The sequence below is a fragment of the Culex quinquefasciatus genome, chromosome 2 (assembly GCF_015732765.1).
Source record: "Culex quinquefasciatus strain JHB chromosome 2, VPISU_Cqui_1.0_pri_paternal, whole genome shotgun sequence".
Taxonomy (NCBI): Eukaryota; Metazoa; Arthropoda; class Insecta; order Diptera; family Culicidae; genus Culex; species Culex quinquefasciatus.
Window position 1 is genome coordinate 212,645,788 of NC_051862.1, and position 21,880 is coordinate 212,667,667.

Here is a 21,880-nt window from a genome sequence, read left to right on the forward strand (position 1 = left end):
TTTCATTTGTTCCAGGTTGGTGTCCCAAAAGTCTGTCTTGAAAATCATAAAGTTTGGAGAAGTCCGTAAAAAGTTCTGTTAAAAAACTTTTTTAATTTCTTCGGAAATCTCTCAAATGGTTAGGTTCATGAAATTGCTAATAGGGGGCAGCACTCAACTTTATGGTGTATGTGCTAATTAAGCGTTAGCGTTAGCCAAAGCGGAAAGGAAAAATCGGAGCATGATTATTACTGCCAAAAATTGAACAAATTCCTTCAAACCAAGTTCCACTGCTAGATTACAGCTTCAAATTCGAAATCTCGTATAAAACCAATTTCGCACTGGAAAATTGAAGATTCCCTAAATCCACTCAAATCACCCCCAAGCTCGCACCATTCATATCGTTCGAAATCCATTCCAAATCCAGCCAGCCACTCACCAAGATTGATTTATTGCCCAAAAAACTCACCCCGGAAAAAAAAATCGAGCGCAATTCCGTCGGAGGGCGAAGTAATTGGGTCCACGAGGAAAGCAGTTTTCCCCCCGTTGAACAATCGCTCGCTGTCTATCTCTGGGTTAGAGATATGCAGCGCTTTGCTAGCCACGTTTCAAATCCGCCACGTGTGACGTCCCCGGAAAAAAAAAACCCGAGGAAAGGCGAGATTTTTCCATAACTTGCTCTCTCGCCAAGCTTGTGGAAGCTTTCTGTGTTGCATTCGTTTTTTTTCGGGTTGATGTTTTCCAACCATTTTCCGACACTCGCGCGTTGCTTTCAACTGCTTGATATAACAAATCCCCTCGCGCCCCCTTAAGGTCCCCCCGACCTCTAAATTCGCCGTGGTTGGCCACCAAAGACTGGAGCATCATCGTCGTCCTGGGGAACAATTTTGGGGAGCACGCTGGCCTCGCGCTGCGATATATATGGATGTTTCCATTCAATTTAATGAAATTAGTTTTGCAGAATGTGCGGACGTTCCGGCGGTGCCGTCGGTTCTGTGTGTGTGTTGGCCACTGCCAACACCGGGTGGCCGGTTTTTTGATGGAGATGAAATTTTTGTTCGTCCTTTTTTGCAATTTTTCATAAAGTGGACGATGGTGGCTAGGTTGGGCTTTGCACTTTATTTTGGGGTAGTTTTAAAGGGTTGAATCTTTGAATCTATTTGAATCTCTTTGAATCTCTTTGAATCGATTTGACTCTCTTTGAATCTCTTTGAATCTCTTTGAGTCTCTTTGAATATCTCTAAATCTCTTTGGTTCTCTTTAAATCTTGTTGAATTTCTTTGAATCTCTTTGAGTCTCTTTGAAAATCTTTGAATCTCTTTGAATCCCTATGAATACCTTTGAATCTCTTTAAATCTCTTTGAATCTTTTTGAATCTCCTTGAATCTCTTAGAATCTTCTTTGAATCTCTTTGAATCTCTTTGAATCTCTTTGAATCTATTTGGATCTCTTTGAATCTCTTTGAATCCCTATGAATATCTTAGAATCTCTTTAAATCGATTCGAATCTCTTCGAATCACTTCCCAAGTAACATTTTTTTCCAGGAGTTCTACAAGAGCTCTTCAAGGTAGCTACAGCATAGCAGTTTGGACCGAGGTAGGATAAAACTCTCTTCAAGTACTCTTCCAAACTCCTGAAGCAGTTTTGAAGAGAATTTTATCCTACCGCGGTCCAAACTGCTATGCTATGCTATCTTGAAGAGCTCTTGTAGAACTCCTGGAAAAAATGTTACTTGGGTTTGAATCTCTTTGAATCCCTATGAATGTCATTGAATCTCTTTTAATCTCTTTGAATCTTTTTGAATCTCCTTGAATCTCTTAGAATCTTCGTGAATTTCTTTGAATTTCTTTGAATCTCTTTGAATCTCTTTGAATCTCTTTGAATCTCTTTGAATCTCTTTGAATCTCTTTGAATCTCTTTGAATCTCTTTGAATCTCTTTGAATCTCTTTGAATCTCTTTGAATCTCTTTGAATCTCTTTGAATCTCTTTGAATATATTTGAGTCTCTTTGAATCTATTTGAATCTCTTTGATTCTCTTTGAATCTCTTTGAATCTCTTTGGAACTCTTTGAATCTCTTTGAATCTCTTTGAATATCTTTGAATCTCTATAAATCTCTTCGAATCTCTTCGAATCTCTTCGAATCTCTTTGAATCTCTTTGAATCCCTATGAATAGCTTTGAATCTCTTTAAATCTCTTTGAATCTTTTTGAATCTTCTTGAATCTCTTAGAATCTTCTTGAATTTCTTTGAATTTCTTTGAATCTCTTTAAATCTTTTTGATTCTCTTTGAATCTCTTTGAATCTGTTTGATTCTCTTTGAATCTATTTGAATCTCTTAAAATCTCTTTGAATCTCGTTGATCCCTTTGAAACTCTTTGATTTTTTTTGGATCTCTTTCAATCTCATCAAATATCTTTGAATCTCTTGAAATTTCTTTGAACTTCTTTCAATATCTTTGAATCTAATTGAATTTCTTTGAATCTTTTTGAATTTCTGAATCCCTTTGAATCTCGTTGAATTTCTTTGAATCTTATTGATCATTTGAATCTCTTTGAATCTCCTTGAATCTCCTTAAATCTCCTTGAATCTCTTTGAATCTCTTTGATTCTCTTTGAATCTATTTGAATCTCTTAAAATATCTTTGAATCTCGTTGATCCCTTTGAATCGCTCTGATTTTCTTTGAATCTCTTTAAATCTCATTAAATCTCTTTGGATCTCTTTAAATTTCTTTGAATCTAATTGAATCTCTTTGAATCTCCTTGAATCTCTATACAGTGGACTCTCGCGTTGTCAATATTGAAGGGAAAGGAAAAGAGAGTGGGAGTTGTCAATTTAAGAATGAAAAATCAAAGCGTGCTTCTTAGGGACAGAAAAAATTATTGACTGCAGGAGCAACATTGATATCAAGAAGATCGACAGCCAGAGAATCGACTGTACAAATCCGTTAATCTCTCTGAATCTATTTTAGAATCCTTTTTTTAAAATCTCTTTAAATCACTTGGAATCTTTTGAATCTCGCGAAATCTATTTGAATCTTTCTTATTTTTGGATTTCATTAAATCTTTTTGAGTCTTTTTGAATCTGTTTGAGAATCTTTGAATTTCTTTGAATCTCTTAAATTGTTTAAATCTCTTTCAATCTCCTTAAATCTCTCTGAATGTCTTTGAATCTATTGAATATCTCCATAAATTTCTTTGAATCTCTCGAAATCTTCATCTGCTCTTTTTTTCTAAAGTTGTTAAACGACGTCATCAAACCCACGAATCCTTCCAACAAAAATTATGTACGAGTGAAATACCTCCTCCTCCAAACTAAATCGATAACCATTGACTTCTGCGGAGATATTATTCAACGTCTCGAAAATCCTTTCGGTCGCGTCTGAGAACAACACCACAACACCACCCAACCTCTCTTTCCCCTAGTCTTGCAGTCATCACTCACAATCGGAGCAATAGGAATACCATCCGTCGTCCTAGACCAGTCCCAAACCCAACCTAACCTCCCCCGTCGCAAGGACAACCCTCCTTAGCGTTAATGACTTTATTCTGTGCTAACGACTACAAGTAACATCATTATCCCAGGAGAGAAAGAGATAGAGCAAGCGGAAAAGACAACTGCTGGCGCTGAGCAGGATGGTGGAACAACTCTTAAGCTTCCTGCTTGTCCCCTCTACCCTCCTTTGGGTTGGGGGAGGTCCTTTGGAGACACGAGGAAAGCGGGGTAGATTTTCTGGTTGAACTTTTCCTCACAAAAGTTGTGGCGCGCCTGATGATGGCGTGTTTAACGATCTTGGCGGTCAGGGATGGGAATTTGAAATTTGATATTATAACGGGGAATGTGCAACATTTTCCTCTGAAAATTTGTTAATTTACATTTTTTACACGTTAAATATTCCACAAAAATTGATGTAAAATTACATCGAAAAAAATTTAATTTGTTTTTCAAACTTTTACTTTTTTCGAACGACAGATTGTTTCCCCAGGTCAAGAAGCTTGCCGAACCATAATATTTTACAATGATAACATGTAATTTTAACCTGGCATCCCTGTCAACCCGATTTTCTTTAAACCCGATCAAGCCATCATCTTCACCGCACTACCCCCACCAGTAATAAAGTCAAGCCGCACCCGGGTAAAGGATTAGGAGCCGCCGCGACACTTTTCCGAATGTCCTTTAAGCGGGACGTGGAAATCACTCAACTCAGTGAAGGAGTGCTCCCACACCGTCCCACCAACCAACACCCCACACTCGATGGCGTCGTTACAGCGCGCGCGACACTTCTTGGACGAGACACACTCACTTCGAGAAGGGATCAAAACCGTTTTTTCTCTTTTTTACGATTCTCTCAGAGGATGCGGAGGAAAGGAGGCAAGCGATAACGACAATTGTCGGGAGTATCGGTATGAAAGAGATCATTAAAAGAAATAAATATTTTTCATTATTTTGCCTTTTCCGCCCGTAAAAAAGAGGGGGGTTTAAGAAGGGAAAAGAGGTAGAATGCACGTGCAAAGGGAAAGGGTTGCTCTTTGGTGTGAGTTTGCTCACCTCTTTTTATCCTTTTCGGTATCCTCCACGTGGCCACGGAAAGTCAAATTTTTCATTGTTCAAGATGCCCCTCAAATGGTGATTTTTCCGATTTCTTTCAGAGAGTAGAAATACTCACTGGAGTCTTGTATGACAACCTTCCTAATCGTGTGTGAAGATGAATTTGTACAATTTATATCAATCAAAAGTAAAAGTGATTTTGAAAAAAAAAAATAAAAAGTGTTGCGAATCAAAACATCAAACAAAAATTAAACATGCAAAATCAAATTTACAATCATGATTGATTCTTCGCAACTAAAAGGCATAAATCTTCAATATGTTTTGGGCTGCTAGTTGCTGCTTCTTAAAGATTAAATTTTTAAAAATCCCTAATTTTTCAATTCGTGATATCTCAGAAACTATTTTTCATGACTTTTAATGTTTAAAAATTGAACTGTAGTAAAATTTTCTGCCTTTATCAATAAAATTAATTTTTATGTTTGAAAATCTAAGCCAACATTTCAAAATCTCAAAATAAATATTGTAAGCTCTTTTAAATGGTTATTCTTGATTAAAAAAAAACTTTTATTGAAAAATGATGCTAAATACTGAGTTGAAAAATTGTTGAAAAACAACTCAACTTAACAAACTAAAACAAAATTCAATAAAGAAAAATATTAGAGATTTTCACAGCATCTCGATGTTTTTTTTTTGGAGTTGTGCTTTTCCTTAAAGAAGTTTTTTAAGACAGCAAAAAATTGAAGAATATAGTGCATTTTTTTTTTTTTTTTTTCAAAAAAGGATTAAAAGCATTTTTGAATCCCAATTTGATTTTGCATTTTTTATATATTTGTTTGACAATACTTTAAATATCTTTTTCAAAACCAAATTTATTTAAAAAATTGATAAATCCGTTACCAGATTAACTTTGAAGTCACTTAAAACATATGAAATGACGAAAATAAAAAAGTCAAACAAAAATCAGGTTTTTTACGTCGTCATTTTCTGTGAAAAGTCTCAATAACAACCTACAAATTCGCTTAAGACACCAAATCGATCCGAAAATCTCTCCTCAAGATAAGATAGATTTTCAAATATTCACATTCCCATGTTATATGACAACCCCAAAAAATATCTTCATTTGAGGTAGGGCTTGCATAGAAAAGTTTCTTTCAAATAAAAAATAACGATTTTTTTAAACGTAGATTACTCAAAATCAAATTAATCAAAGAATTTTTTTCAAGTTCACAGAAAAATATTATAAAAAAGAAATTAATGTTATTTTGAAGCAAAACAAATGTAAATTAAATTATTTCGATGTTCTGAAACAGTAAATTTCAATTTATTATTAGCATTTACATCAAATGAACTGAAAATTTAAATAATTTGCCATTCTTATTTTTCTTTATATGATTGTATCTTGGCACTGCAATGACGAAAAATATTTTTGCAGAAACAAAACTAAAACGTTTAGCAGGAAATTTCGTAACAAGTTATTGTTTTTAATTGATTTGGATAGAAATTAAAATAAGTTGGTGAAAAAATTAAAGTTTTAAGCTTAACATGGTGACAATTAAATATAAATCGATATGAATACAGGAAATTTTGCTCTTTGACATAATGTAAATTACGTAGTGATTTAACTCTTTCAGACCTGAATTTTCAATAAAATATTTTTTATCGCAGAAAAAATAGTAAATATATGCTAAAAGTTGGTAGAAAACCCGTATTTGTAAATCATTAGATAACAAAATATTAAGAAAATAATTTAATTTGATGGTTTTTTTGCAGTTATGACATTTTTTAACATTGAAAAACATTTTTTTCATCAAAAAAGGTTTTGAATTTAAATTTAAATTACTCTAAGAAAATGGTTTGTAATGAAACTTCAAAATATTAAGATCTTTGTTTTGACCCCTTTTTTCATACAGTTTTGAAAGAGAGTGGTCACAAACTAATTAAAACGTGCCAGTTACTTCAAGCTTGTGTTATGTTTGTTTTTGTCATAAAATGTCGAGATAGATAAATTTTTGACAAAAGCGTTACTGTCTAAAGTTTTAAAATTAAAATTGAGATAAATCTTTGGAATAAATCAGTCAATACAATGTTCTGCTAAGCTTCCAGTGGACCAGGTTGGGGGATGTACACTCTTCGTGATAATAAACACGACGACGACTGCTCTCACGTGACTCCTCAAAGAGTTCCTCCCATGCCAGCCGACCGCGTGCGCTGGTGCGTCATGGATCACGGGATGTTCAAGCAGAGTTTGCCTCCGAGCAATCATATCGCTTTGATATCCTACGAGGAGTGGATTTGTTTTTTGCGTTGAACTGTTGAACTGCACGTCGTCGCTGTTGTTTTTTCGCCATTACCAGGGCGCGTCTCTCGCGTACACTAATGATGCCCGCCGCGACTAAGCAATAGAACTTAATGACTATGCACGACTGCAGAGTTCCCAGGCAAGGGAAGGGGTTTCGTATTTTTATTGCATTGTTATTTGCTTCCGACGACGACGGCGACCTGCCCTCACGAGGGACCCCTCCATCTCCCTTAAGGAACCACTGCTCTCCCAAGGAACAAGCATTACAATGTAACAATCATATCCAACCTTAGGCAACACTCCACTCAGGATCGCCGGGCCAGATCGTTCGCCAGAGATAGCAATTTAATTAATATACCCACAAACATCGATAATTTAGCCCTCCCTTCACTTTTCCCTTCCCCGTTGATTTCGAAACCTGCAATTTCGACTGCTCGCCTGGCTACAATGTTACAATTCCTTCAGTCGGAATTGACGACCCGAGCGATTGCAGCAGCGGCAATGGCAATGTTTGCTAATTTGGGCACGTTTCTTCCATCTCCCATCGGTGGCGGCATCGGGGTGATATAGGATGGGAACCGTCAAGGAATGGGACTTAGAAACTACTTACTAAACTTGTTGAAAGGTTCATATTGATAACTTTTGAAACATGCTAAATTTGACAAATTGACAACACATTTTGTTAAAAAATAGCCTACAATAAACAATAAAACGTAAAAATACTATTTCAAGATTGGAATCAAAAATAAAAAGTTCTTTAGTCATGAAAGAAAAAAAAACTGTATTTCTCGTTAGCTTGACTTTCGAGCAATTCTCCCCGGAAGTGAATTTTATTGGTTTATTTTTTTTATGTAGGCCAAACATGAAATATTACGCCCTTTTGAAATGTTAGTCTTTATTCTAGAATGTTCATGGTATACAGATCAGCAAATTTCACAATTTTTATTTAAGACTTTGAAATCATCAATTTTTGTGTGATTTTGTTACTGTACGAATTTTACAAAAAAGAAATTTTAGGAAATTTTATGAATTCTTAAAAAATATATTTTCGTGAGCACTATTACTAAAACGAAAAACTTTTTTTTTATTAAGTTATAATCATCATGTCCAAATCTCGAAAACAGTGCATTTTATCAAAATTTATGTGCAGTAATTTTCGAAAACTCTTGTAAAAAAACAAAGTTATGTAAAGATTTATTTTTATCCCAAAAACATTTTTTTTTTCTTTCTAAAAATCAAAACTCGTGGCAGAATTGTTGGCCTTTCTTTAGCTCAAAAGTTGCGGATTTTTGTTTTCTAAAAATATTTAAAAAAAAATACAAAATTAAAAAAGCGGGATTTGTAAATTAAAATTCTTGGGAACAAAAATTAAAAATCGACATTTTTTGTGTACTTATACTGTATACTGTATGTGAGAAAGTCTTTACAAAACGGCTGATTTTGTGCATTTTTATTAAATTTTTATTATTTTACTCAAACTTTTTGAGGGCATTTTCTGTAACCAAAAAAGCCATTTTGTGGCTTATACAAGGCGCCTTATAATTTTGGCAGATGTCCATACAAAAATTGAACATTGTCATTACCACCAAAACATTACAGATTTTCCATGTTTTTTTTAATTATACATAAAATCAAAATTAAATTTCAAATAATTTACGAATTCATGTGCTTGTACATATATTGTGAATATGTTTTTAAAATGATTTTTTTTACTATAAAGTGTCACGAAATTTTACGAACATGTCAAATATCACGAAAAGAGTTCAAAAATAAAATTTAAACTCTATAAAATCAAATTTGATCCCAAATATCAAAAATCTCTCTAACGATTTTTAATGATATGGATCTAAGGCTTCATCCATAAAGTACGGCACGTTAAAATCAGTCAAAATTTACACCCCCCCCCCTCCCCCCTTTTTTCACGCTTTCCCTACACTTATAACTTAATGACAAACTTTTCATACCATCAAATGAAATACTTTATGGATGACGCCTAACATTGAACACTCAAATTTCACCTGAAGAGGTCTTAACAAGACAAAATTGTCAAAATTTCAAAAAATATAAATTCTTTTTTTTAACCATCAATTTCAGCAACGTAAAATAGGAAAAATCGTTACAGAACTGAAAATTATTTGAATATCAGTATTTGAGGAACCCAAAATAGATTTAGGAATAAAAATGTGACGGATCGGACAGTTTTTCGGATAAAAGTATTCGATCGTTATTCATGTGATACAAAATACTTGTAAAAATATTTTGTTTCGTTATAATGTCAGCCCACAGTCGTGAGACAAAGCTGGCATGTATGAGTTAGTTCATTTTCTTATAGAATTATTAATGCTGCAAGATATCCGGATATCCGAAGTCCCAGCTCTATTAAATATATTAGTACATCTTCCTTTTATGAACTTATAAATTTAGGATTTGAACTAAAATGGTGAAAAAAAAATTACTAGAATTTACAATGGGAATGATTTCTTGAAAACAATGGGCCTTTTTTTAAAAAAAGGAAGGTTTTTCAGTTTGTTTTTGAAAATTACAAAAATATTTTTCTTAATATCTTTAGATTTGACAACATTGTATCTGTCGAAAAATAATCCAATAAAAATTTATAATTTTGTGGGACAAATCTGCAAAAACCTTTTTAAATAAATTTCAGGGCATTGAATTTGGAATTGAACTAAATTCCCCCCATTCGACAGTACCAAACTAGCAGCCGCAACAACCAACTACCAAACCATTCGTCTGGCGGGAAAGAATTGATGCTCATTACCACAAAACATCCCCTTTGACCCCTTCTCCTTGCCCCTTCCCTCTCATCCCAAAACATAGAACTGGTTGCAATTGGCGCGGTTCGACCAGAAGTGAATGTGTGTGTTTGTGTCATTTCACCCCACAATCGGTCAAATCTGCTCTTTCTGCAAGCGAGTTGGCGGGAGGAGAGGAGGGGGTCAAAGTACATCCTCCTTTTTCCTCTTCCCCCTTTAGCATCGAAGGGGGCCGCCGGCGGGCAATGTGTAATGATTGGTTAGTTAGAGAGGTGGGCCGTCCCAGTGCATATATGCTACGGTTCATTACGTTGTTCGTGGCCGACGCCACAGCCGCCACCGATTGGTGTTTTAATTTGCTGCCCGTTTGGGAGTGTCTCCCGGTTTTCGTCCGGAGGAGGTTTTTTTTTCCAGAAAGCCAATCCGCGAAAGTGAAAGACACACATTGTTGCATGCGAAATGAGAGGGGGGCTCGTTGGGAGTGGAATTGATCTTAAGAAATTTGGTAACATTGTGAGATAACATAAATTCTAATAATTTTAGACTTTGAACAAGTAAATTTTCAAAATACACAAAAATGAACTAAAATTCAAACAGTTACAAAGTTTCAAAAGCCAAAGCAGATCGTCCTCCAACTCCTCTCACGCGGAGAGTGTGGAAAGAGCAAATCGGCAGCAAATTAAGCAACAATTCATTTCATCACGCCCCAACATCAAACCCTAACTCATAATTGACACACGACGACGGGCGGCCGGGCGTCGTGTGTGCTGATTATGCTGCACGAATCCTTTCCACCTCTGCTCATTATCTTGATCTGATGGAAGGGGGGAGGGCGCTAATCATATACCCCTCGAGGAAGTTGGGAAGTGGGGACCAGGAGCCAATTTGGCAACATTGGAGCCACTTTGTTGCAGTTGAGAGTGTTTTTTTGTTGTTGCTGTTTTGTTTTGTTTTGAAACGAGAAACGACACCACACGTGGTGAGTCCTAATTGGTTTGTTGCGAGCAGTAATGGGCTGTTTGGGGTTTGGATTCCTAAGGGAGGAATATTACTTTAGAAGGGTACTTTGTTTGAAAAATCTACCGAAATAATCAGATGTCAGAATGAAAATTTTTTTTTTTTTATGTTTAAAATAGAACATCTATCTAATTTCATGTTTTTCTTTCTCTTTACAGGTAAGATAAGATAATGACTCTGCGAACGTAAGTCAAGAATATAAAATATGAAAAATCAAAGAATATTTAATTTCAAAGAAATGTTAATTTAAATTGAAAAGCATTGCAAAGTTTTATTCTGATCGAAAAACCATAATTTAACATTTAAAAATTATATTTGCGACAATGTCTTTATTATTTTTTTAAACTTGGATCAAAATTAGTACAATTATATCAGTTAAAAAAACAGGTGCAGTATTACTTTTCGATACAAGTGCTGAAAAGCTCTATTTTTCAGCTCTCAAATGAGTGCCATAGAGTTGAACTTTGCAACACGTGTATTACAAAGTAATATTTTGCAAGATTGTTTTGATTTTTGACATGGCAAACATCTAAACATTTGACTTTTAATCTCTTTCTAAGAGCGATTTTTTCTGAATTGCAAAAAAGTGGCCTTCGTTAAAAAACTCGATTTTTATCTAATATTCAAAAATATCTACATGAAAGCCCAATTTAATAATAAAATAAAGTAAATATAAATAATTAATTTACTCAAAATTCATAAAAAGTTGCTTTATACGATAAGTTTCATAAGTGAACAACAAAGTAAAAAAACATAAATGTGAAATTGAATTAGGCAACACAAAATACTCTAATCTTTAAAATCTTTGTTTTTATGGGTGTTTACTCAAAAAACAGCACAATCTTAAAACGCTATTCCCTCCAATGTTTAAAAATCTACACATCAAAAAAAAATTTAACTTGTTTTTTTTTTGCGGAAACTTCTTTTACTTGCTTTTTTGTGGAAACTTCAGGAAATTTATCAAACACTGAAGAAATTTTACTTTACTTCAATACTTTAAATCAAAATCACATTTTCAATTTAATGATTTTGAACTCTAAAAAAATTCAAGGTCATGGAGTTTCTTTAAGTTAAAATGTTATGTAGTAAAAAATTTATTAGTGTTTTTTCGAAAGAGTCATAAAAATATAGGTAATATCTCTAATATTTTTCAAAAATGTTTGATGATTTAAATTAACAATTGAATTTTACTCATATTACCAAATTCATATGCAAATCACGACTGCAATTCAAAACTCAAAACTCTTCCATTAAATGAAAAAAAAACGCTTGAAACGTTAAATATTTTTCCATCATGCCTCTAATGTTGGCATACCAGCACTTTTGCGTTCAATTACAGCTCATAAAAGTGTTTTCAACTGAAATCGAGTGATAAATAGCTCAATGGGATGTGGGCAAGAAAGCTTCTATCAAATGTTTTACAAAATATGTTGTTTAAATAGCCAACCAGCAAATTGGATTGAGTTTGGAGCGAGTGCTTAACCAGCTAAACATACGAGAATATTCCCTATTCCTTTTTAGATTTTTTTTTGTTTTATAGTGTTAAATTGTAATTGTTTACTGCAATTTAACTGCAATACTGTGACTGTGACCAGGGTTGCCAGTTTGTAAGATAAATTTGGAAATAGAGATTTTTCAGGTGCCCGAAAAAATAAAGATAAAGCTTGCTTTATTCCATATTTGGGAAAATTTAGGAAAATTTTTGATTTCAATCTGATTTTCTCTTAATGTTGAACATACAAGAAGAAGAACGTACCAATCACAAAACATTTCAATTAAGGTAATTTTTTATTTTTTTTTTTTGTTTACAAAGACAATTAGACCATTTAAAACACAAGAATGTTTTCGAGTTGTCAAACACAATTGTCATGTTCAACCGCTCTGGTGCATTTTTGCTGCAAGATATTTTTTTAAATTTTGATCTGGCAACCCAGACTTCGACTTGAAAAACCATAACACCAGAACATAAATTCATGTAAATTTGTGAAAATGACATGTTTTTTTTCTTGTTTTTGTTTTGTTTTTTGTTTAAAAACTATAAGCAGTAAATTTGAACTATAACCTTTATCTTGCTCTGGAATTTTCCAAACGAAGTTAGCAAGAATTCTTTGAAAGGATCCGCCCAATATCTCATCATTTTCGATACTAATTAATCGCCCAAAGGTGGTTTCGCGGTGCCAATTACAATCAACCATCCCCTTCCCCTTCACTGCAAGCAAACATGACCAAACCCAAAATCTAACCATGAATAGTGATTAAATGGTCGCACACAAACTAATTGGTTGGAAGCGCTCTCGTTCGTCCAAGTTTGCATCCACTTTATGCTCCAGTATATGTTTAGGTGGACCACCGAACGCCCCCTTTCATTTTCCCAGAAATTGCGCGCCACAAACAAGCACACTCCGCCACACGTGTTTGTGTGTGTGTGTGTTCCCTCCCAATTATGGATTTCTTTCTCTGGAAATAAATGTGTATAAGGTAAACCATCCCGAAAATTAAACTAATTATACCAGCATCGCGAGCGCGCGTTCCTCCCGAAAAACATGACACTAATTAAGATCTATTCTTGGTTTGGCACTCTTGCATGGCACACACTCACACACGTGTAATCATCGTCACACACACACACACACGAACTGACACACGCAAAACACACATCCTGCAACCATCAATCCTTAATTGTCAGGTTTCAAATTTTCTATATGTTATCAAAGCTAATTTGATTGTGCATCACCCCACCCCCTCAGCTTCCCTCCCCCCCCACCACCAATTTCCCAAGCCATTGTCTCGCTCGTTCTGCTCACTTCATCAATTTATTTTCACACTGTGTGCCAAAAGTGGTGTCCCGTTTCACCCCTCTTCCTCTCTCTCTGCCACCAATTTTCCACGCCACGCTGTCGCCCCGCCATCAACGTAATAATAATTTTCCGCAAAATATAAACTCAAATTAATTTTAATGAGCTTCGAACAGGCGACGTTCATTACGCTTCAGAGCAGCAGCAGCTCGTTGAGTTTGGAGACCTCACCCCGCGGATGAAAAGTGTGTGAGAGCGGTGGGGGTTTTTGGCGGGAAAAAACTGAGAAAAAATAATAACGCGCGCGTTCGAAACTAGTGCCCTCTCCCCCTTCCTCCTTTCCACAAAACAACGCACCATATGCAACGCGCGAAATAATGATGCCAATCTCACCCCACATCGCCACCCACCCACCCCTTCTCCGCCTTCTTGCACGTGAGGACGACTTTCCCCCTTAAAGTCAACAAAGGAAGAAGAAATAATTGCATGTATTATAACGCGCTCGCGAAGAGGACGGGGCGACGACTGACGGATAATAACGAGCATGTGATCCTTCTTCTCTTCCTGAGTGCTGATAGCTCTCCTTCAGAGCTGATATGAAAAATCTCTTTGGCTTTTTCCCAGGTGCGGCGTCATGTGCAACGCACTTAACGAACTAATCAAATCATCGCTCAGTTTGGGTATTGCCAAAAAAAGGACGACAAAATACGATAAATTCACCTAGAAGCCATCCACAAAAAAATAATACGAATACGAATATTTAATTTATTCCGTAAAAATTCGATGATGATGGTTTTTCCCAACTGAGCAATTCTCTCAGATTTCGGTCATACGATTTTTTTTTTGTATTTTTTAATCTGGCTGAAACTTTTTTGGTGCCTTCAGTATGCCCAAGAAGCCATTTTGCATCATTAATTTGTCTATATAAACTTCCATACAAATTTGGCAGCTGTCCAAGCATGAGGTATGGAAATTCAAAAATCTGTATCTTTTGAAGGAATTTTTGATCGATTTGGTGTCTTGGGAAAAGTTGTAGGTATGGTTAAGGACTACACTGAAATTTGATTTAAAATCGAAAAATGAAGTTGAAAAGTTTTTGGGACCAATATTTCGATTAAAAAAAAATCAGCATTGATTCAAAAATTTATAACTCGATCAAAAATTTTTTGCACAACTTGGAAATTTCTGAAAAGTTTTCATTTTATGTCCTCTTAAACATGTAAAAAATAGTGTTTTTATGCAAATCAAGTTTAAGAGAGAAAAAGTTAAATTAAAAATCCACTGTTTTTTACCGTCTATCATTTTTTTTTCAGTGTAGTACTTATCAATACCTACAACTTTGCGCAAGACACCAAATCGATCAAAAAAATCCTTTTAAAGATACAGATAGATACAGCTTCTTTGGGCATACCGAAGGCACCAAAAAAATTTTTAGCCAGATTAAATTATACAAAAATTTAAATTAAAGAAAAAATACCGATTTCGTGGAGAACTGCTCTATTACAATTCAATTTTTTATTTTTCGAGATAGCATGTTACAATTTTGTTTCTTTTGTGCTTGTATAGAGATTTGGATTTTCCTTACAACTATGAATGTTTCAGATACTGACTTGGTAGCATAGAAATTGTTTGTTTCAGATCTTCAAATCTAGGAAAAGGGTGGTAAAAAACCTAGCGAAATCCATAACTGACTGCTCTATTACAATGTTTGATGAATATTCTCAAAACTCTACCACAGCCAAATTAGTTGCCTTCCTTGGTTACATTTCCTTGGATAAATTTGTTGCGCTTTGGTCATGTTTAGCCAAATTAAGATAAAAGAATATATTTGGTGGTTCGATTATCCAAAGATTCGATTAAATGTTATTTTGTGAAACAAATCACAATAAAATAAGATAATGTAAACATTGTGAAAATTCAATATACAATATGTATTAACCAATGTATAGTTTTTTTAAAATCTTTTTTTTTACAATAACAATGATCAATAGATACACGAATTTACTTAAAGGCATTATTTATTGGAAAATGAAATAAATTTTGAAAATAAAATCAAATGTCTTAATTTTTATCACGAAGCAAAAGCAAAACAAACTACTTAACCTTTTTAAGCTTGAATTTCTACACACAAAGAAAAAACTTGCACCAAATGTTACAACAAAATAATAAATGATGGAATATTCTGGACAATCCACAGATTCATGAAATACATGGCATAAAGTCTAGCGTAAAATGACCCGAAATTTCCGATCTTTATTAAACATGCAGAATAATTTGTCCAAATCAAATCATCAACATCGATGTACTCAGTTAGTTTAAGTGATTAAGTTTATAAAATATTAATATCTTCAGAAGGAGATATTTAAAATCAATATGAAGCATGATTTAAAGGAAATCGTACACTCTTTTCATAAAAAATATTTTCAAAATCCGAAACATTCATTTTCGGGCAAGAAACAGCCAAAAATCAAAATTCCTGCGAAAATCAAGCATCCTTTGATTGTTTTTTCAAGCCATTTTCATTTGAAAGAGTGAAAACTTTCCTACTTTTCTTCTATAGATACCAAGTTGAAGCGGAAGCGTTTTCGAGTAGTTTTATTAGAATTACTAGAATTATTAGAATTTACCAAATTAATGTTAAACAATATTGTTTCCCATAGAAACAATAAGGCTCACGAATACGGCTAAAACTTTCAAATGTTGTATGCACGTAAATAGAAGAATTTGATCAAATTTGAGTGAAAAAGGGTGATTTGAGTTGTACAAACGATCCTGCAAGTTTAATTAAGATCGAAAGCTGTATTCTCTTAAGTATGATATTTGATCGAAAAATTTATGCACTAAAATTTGGTTGAATTGCAAGGTTTGTTAAGCTATCAATTTTATTCTAATTTAAAATACAATTTTCTGGAGGTTTTTGCCAAGAGAAAATATTAGTTAGTACCAGGCAACATCAATTTTGTTCTAATTCTATTCTGTTCTAATTTTACAGAAATTGCTTTAATTTCTGCAAGCAAGTTCTTAAAACAATAATCAAAATAATATTGCCTTGGACTTAAGTAAAATGTTTGTGCAAAATCATCAACGAAACTATATTTTTTTCTGCTTAACTATTTTGGCTCAAATTTCACATTATTGACCGTCATAATCATGATGCCATTTTTCAATGCATTCAACTTTGGTAAAAGTCTGAACACATATTTTTGCAGATGGTTTTATGTAAGTATTGAGTGAGGTGATTTTTGCCTTAAAAAATTGATAAAAACGACCTATAATGAAATTTTTTCAAGCTTTTATTTTTTAAAGTTAACAACTAAACTCTACGAAATTGGAAAAATACCAAATTTGGGAAATTGTCTATTTGTGAAAAAAAATGTAAATCAAAAACCGACGAAAAAATCCCATGTAATATTTTTTTCTGAAAGTCCTCATCAATACCTACAACTTTGGTGTCTTCGGATCAGGAAATTCCTTCAAAAGTAACATATTCTAGCATATTCACGTACCATTTTTGAATGGACAGCAGCCAAAATTGTATGGAGTCCTGTATGAGTGAACCAATTACACAAAATGGCATCTTTGGTCATAGGAAAGGCTCTCACAAAGTTTGAGCCAAATAAAAAAATGCAAATAAAAGTTTTTTAAGTTTTTTTAAGAATTGCTCTAGTGAAAAAATTGAAAAATTTTCATTTGACGATCAACAATGTAATAATTGTGCCATGAAGATTGGGCAGGCTCGATCGAGTACTAAAATAAATAAAATCAAACCTGAATTGAAATAAAAATAATGGTATGTTCATTAAAACATGGCCAAAGCTTACCTAAAAAAAATTTCTTTGATTTTTATTGATTAAAAAATATTTTAAAATGGTTTTTAAGTGATTTTTTTTAGATCGAAGTCCGTCTAGATACAGGTTTGCGTTAAGTTAATTGTGTTAACAAAATAACCTCATTCGATGTAAAACTGTTTGTAATCACTCAACGCCGCACACACCCACAATGTTTTCCACCGTTGTTTACCGTACCAATTTCCTGCGCACCAAATCGACATCAAAAGACCCCCGCTCCCGCTCTTCGCACCCCACAAACCCCCTCCCGCCAAGTGTCAACCCCTTTTTCGCTCTCCAACACAAAGTGCACATCACCAAACTCCGGTTTTTGGCAACCGTATTTGCGGAATGATCAAACAAATTTTCCTCGTAATTTTCCTCAACCCCACCTTTCCCCAGCCCATCCCAACTGTCATCGGGTTTACATAAGTGATTTCCTAATTCAATGCAATCACTCCAGAGTCGTGTCTCCCTTTTGGCTGCCACGACTTGTTTTTTTTTTTTCTTCTTCTTCCTTTCCACACTCTGAATAGAGAGACAAGTCACCTCACTCTATTGGGGAAGCGCCCGGAAAAATCGCTCCTTTCCAAAAGTGGCGAAACGAGAAACGAACTGGGAAAAACTGCATCAAATCATCCGACCTTCGCTTCGTCGTCGCGTGCACTTCTTCACTGTCGGGGAAAGAGCGGTGGGAAAATCAATTCAGAGTCACTGCTGCTGCTGCCGGAATTGGAGGGCAAAACATTCGTAATCTTGCGATCAATTTGGGTCGATCTGAAGGATTATGCGACTTTTGAAGTGAAGGTTTTTTTCTGAATCTTTAAATTCTGTGCTCGGTATTTCAACTTCTATTAATCCAGAGATTCCAAGTAGTTCAAACTTGCTCCATGATGAAAGGGGTGATTGTATTACAAGCTGTAAGCAATTAAGCTCTGAAAGAGCTGCTGAAAGCAGTTGAGATAAATTGAAATTTCTGCAACTTTGTGTTCTCCATGTATCCATTATTATCCGGAGTCCAGAGCCTAAGCCTGCCCTCGAACGCACCATCGTCGTCGTCGTCCTTTAGTCCTAGTCCTAGCAGCAGCAACAATAATGGAAAAGAGAGAATGATTCCTTAATTGAAACTATCAACAATCGGAATGCAATTAAATCTCCTGAGAGCTCCGGCTTCTCTCGTTCATCCTTGCTCCCCAACTTCAACAGCAAGGAAGACGGTTCTTGGTGAATGCAGATTGTGTGTGTCCAAAGCTGGAGATCCTTCCTGGCGCAAGACCCTGCCCTGCTGCTAGAGAAGAAGCGAGAGGAGTTTGGCGAAACAATAAGGCTATAATCAACATTAAATTCAACAATTGTAGCAAATTATGAAGATAATATACGCTATTTTTCCTTGGGTAGGCGAGACTGAGTCTGAGGCGAGGTTCACTTGCCAAGGCAAAGGATAACGACGATTGGGCGCTTGATTTGTGCCGCCCACACACATACAGGCCCACGTACACGTGAGGGAAGGCTGGAATCAGACTGGGGGGTAGGTTTTCCACAGAACGACTTCACGACCTCGCCACATCAAGAGTTACGCAGGTGGTGAGGGTGAAAAGGGGTTTTGTGTAATTTTAAATGTTCAATTTATTTTTCAAATATTATTCAATCGGAAGACTTTTTTGATAGTCCCTGTGTATCTTACAAATTTCAACCTTAAAGCGAGCAAATTGAATTTATTAGTATAAAAAAATTGCATAGCTTAATTAATTAATTTAAAATAAACTGTATATTGAAAAAAAAACAAAAAGTTCAAAGTTTGATTTTTTCCTGGAACTATATTTTTTGTTGCCACCGAAACCATGATTAATAAATTTCAAAAATTTACCTAGCAAATTTGTCTACTGATAATTCTTATGATGATAGATCTGAAGATATTTTTGATTTCTGTTTCCATAACCCTTAGAACTAATTAACAAGAAAATAATGTTTGCTATGTTTAGGTCGTTGCAAATAATTTTTGTTTATGTTCCTCGACTCTAACCAAAGTCAAAACAATAAAAAACATTAAAAATTGAATTTATGAGCCACGGTTTTAACGTTTGAATGAAATAAGGGTTTAAAAATGCAGTTCACACATGTCCAGTTGTTTTGCAATCGTTACACCCAAAATTCAGAATCGAGATAATCGTTCTCTCAAAATTTATTGCGGGCTCTGTGCCAAAATCGATAGAATAATGGTACCAACTCACACCATCATAACAAATGAGTTCATTCGTTAGTTGAATCAATAAATCTCCAACAAGTGTCATACATCGACTTCTGACTTCTCCATGGTCACCAAGCTGTGGTGGCCGAGGCAACTAAGTCATTGGATTGGTTTGTCAAAGGTCTCTGGTTCGATTCCCGTTGTCGACACTTTTGGTTTTTTGTTTGACGGATGAACTTTTTTTTGCAAATGAACCTCGAGAGAATAGTTCTATCGCCCATCTCGAGCTGTGTTCTCTGCGTCCGTGAATGGTACCACTATTCTCTCGACTCGAGACCATCATTCTCTCGGACTAGCGCTGCCAGTTTTGGGTGTAGTTAACAAAATACCTAAATGTCGACAAAACATATTTTTTGCAAAAAAAAATGCGGTACTGTACGTTGGAATTTCAAAAAAATTCAAAATATTTTTAATCCAGCCCAAACATGCTATATATGCAGAAAAATGCGTTTTAAATTGTTTTTAGTTGAATGGTCTTTTATTTTCATAAAAATTTTGAAGTTTTTTGTATTTTTTTTTTTGCTCAATGATTTTTCGAACCAATTTCAAAAGGGAGGGGTGACATAAACTTTGAAAAATATTTGCAATGGCCTTACTGAAACATTATTTAAAAATCCGGTGATTAAGTCCGTTTCTCGATACGAATTTTCTTTGGTAAATCGTGTACCTTGAGAGTACTTAATAATGTAATTATTTTTTTTTCGTAGTAACTTATAAAACTTTTTAAACTATTCAAATTTTGTTGAAAACTACTTCTTGAGGTATTTTTTGTATTTAATCTCTACTAAAGCTGATTCTATACCTTACAATTTTTATTTGATCCGTTATTTCAATTTGCAATAAAAAAACAACCTATCAATTCCAACCCGGTTTAAATTAGTCAAAATACTAGCTTACTGCAGATCCTTAACATTTAGAAAGGTTTTTTAGTTTTGTCATGTTCAGGATTTAATTTTAAGCAACTTTTAATGTACAAAAAAGTATTTCTTAGTTTTGGTTTTTTCTTTTGCTTATTTTGAAAATTTGATAGGCTACGAGAGGGTTTCAGCAAAATTAAATAATTAATGTTTTAAAATATGAACCTGATGAAATTTTTCGAAAAAATCATGGTTTTCGAATACTATGCGAAAAGGAAAAACATACCTTTTAGATAATTGATTAAATACACATGTGCAATTGTACAGACAGAAATAAAGATAATGTGTACAGTTTTATTGTTATAGCAAAAAACTGTTTTTGTGGCGGTTGTTAAATAGGTGACCCTTTTAAGCTGTGGAAGTCATGTCATGACCAAATATTTCCATTACAGGAAATATATATTTTTTTCAAAATTTTCTGACTTTTGAAAAAAAAATATATTTAGAATTTTCAATTTAACCCTTCTTAACCCTCTACTGCCCTATTTTTTCGTTTTGTTTTTATTTTTCCCTTGTTCAGAAGGTCATTTTGAGCAATATTTGTTCTTTGAAAAACTTTACTTCTTTTGTTTAATGTTTTACTTGTTTTATGATTTTTATTTATCTTATTTAGTTGATATTTGTTTTTTTGGTAATATTAGGCCTATTCTACCACCTCATATCATTACGTTTTGACTTTTATCATGTTGTTATAGTCACCTTTTAATTTTTTTTTGTTTGTTGTTAAAAAAATGGAATTGTGAGTAAAAAACACAGCCAAAGTTGACCCCTTATAAAATTACATTTTTAACACATTGGCAAAGTGACATAGACAAGTCAAACTGTCAACATTACAATTTTCAAAATTTTTAAGAGTTCTTCTTTCCAATGCCTTATAAATTATAAACCGGTTGAAAAATGGAATTTTGGCGACTTTTAAGATCGAAGCCCGCCTAGAGGCAGGATTGGGTTGTAGAGGGTTATAAGACTAAAATAATCAATTTTCAATTGCATCTACAGATTTAAAAAAACATAATTTTCCGAAAAATTGGCAACGTTACCAAACAAATTTTGATTTCTTTGGCCATGGAAAAAGTACACAAAAAAGTTTAACGAAATTCAAAAATTACTAAAACTGAATTTCTAATAAATTAGCTGATTTTGGGGAGAATTGCTCATGTTGAGGGCTGATCCAAGACCTTCATTCAAAGACTACAATTTTGATATAAAATCTAGAATGAAATGAAACATAAAACAAACAGTGTGTCAATTTCATATATTCCTCTAACATTTATTTTTATTTTGTGAATCTATTCTTAACAAGTATTACAACCATAAAAAATTTTCGATGTGTTTTGTAAATTTTTGTTTTTTTTTATAACTTCATTAAAAAAAATAATAATTTAATTTTCCCCACAAACAAATGTTCACCTCCAGCGTTCACCAAGAGTGACGACAGCATCAAGAGTTATCATCATCAGCTATTCATACACAATTTCA

General features: G+C 34.1%; 1 protein-coding gene across 10 annotated transcripts in view; it reads left to right on the forward strand.

Moving 5' to 3' along the window:
- Nucleotides 1-21,880, forward strand: part of LOC6037900 (LIM domain transcription factor LMO4) — a 470,644-nt gene that overhangs the window by 429,612 nt on the left and 19,152 nt on the right. The gene's annotated exons all lie outside the window — the stretch shown is intronic.